Here is a 1,343-nt window from a genome sequence, read left to right as displayed (position 1 = left end):
ATTACTAATCATGTGTTATAAGATAATTAAACAACGAAAAAGAAAAAGGCAGTAGCTGACTTGTTTTCGGTTTAAAAATGTTCAGAAATATTCTACCACCTCCGATGTTTTGCCTAATAATACATCACCGTTGTGATTTTCAGCCTGAAATCCTTGCATATATCCTATTATTGGGAATGGCATTCGCGCCTTGGGTTTGCTACAGATAATTACAAATGCACAGTCATTTTAAGCTTAGTTGTGTACATCAATTCGTGCACCGATTTCCACGAACGTGAGAATATTTAGCGCTGTTTGTTCGAATGCCCAGGCACGACATACGCCTCCACAGCCTTGGGGAATAGGCCTAAGACGGGATCGGTAGCAGAGGTTGTCAGGCTGGCCGCTTGCTCATCCATATAACATCCAGGTGTCCTACGCTACACCTTCAGCTAGAGAGACGATGCATAAGTCAGGCCTCCGCGCACCTGCCCCGCTAAGTCGCTCTTGCACTGGGCGCTGTTCCCCTGGCGTGTACAGGGCAGTTGTTGGAGGATGCTTTCATAGTCATTTACGGAAAAAAAAGTTTATCCGAGGTTAAAGATGGTATTCGTTGATTTACATTTTGTATTTGTCAGAAGGTAATAATTTATATTTGCAGAGCAAATATTTCGCCAGATGGTAAACATAAATTCAGCGACATTTCCTGTCTGATTTTTTTCCCCTGAAGGATATTCGGCACATTGGCAATAAAACAACTTTAGGAACGTCAAGAGATGGGCTCTCAGTGTGTCATTTTTCTCAAGTATTGCAAGATATACCTAAAGCCTCCCCGGCCGGTCCAAGCCCATGAATAAACCACCAGTCATTTCCCTCGCAGCCTCTGCCATGGTCTCACCACGAGAAGGCAAGACGTCCGCTGCGGGAACGAGAAGCCATTTGAGCCTTTTATCAGGGCGGGGAGCAGGGTGGGTTCGCGCGATCAATTGCTTTGTACTGTTGCGTCTGCAACATAAATTCCAGGTCACTGGCTAGAGCTCAGTCAGTAAGAGCCTTCATGAGAAACCTTGTGAAGTGGAAAAATGCGATGCAATCAGTCATTCTACTCTCTCTGTGCGGAGAGGCAATAGGGCTCCCAACGACGGACTCAAGTTTCAGCTCGGCAGTTGTCTTTTGTCCTTCTCGCTTTCGACAAAATTGGTGATCTTCCCCTGGAAACGAGACCCTTCATTCACTCGATGAGTAAATGGAGTGGCTGATGCACCAGCCTGCCGTTTCATACGCGGAACAAACACGTTTGTGGCCTCTTCAGTGTTTATCAAACGAACTGAGTGGACACTCAGCTCTTGCTGTATGTGTATCAG

The sequence above is a fragment of the Penaeus monodon genome, chromosome 22 (assembly GCF_015228065.2).
Source record: "Penaeus monodon isolate SGIC_2016 chromosome 22, NSTDA_Pmon_1, whole genome shotgun sequence".
Lineage (NCBI taxonomy): Eukaryota > Metazoa > Arthropoda > Malacostraca > Decapoda > Penaeidae > Penaeus > Penaeus monodon.
The sequence above is the reverse complement of the archived record's forward strand: the minus strand, read 5'-3'. Positions refer to the sequence as shown.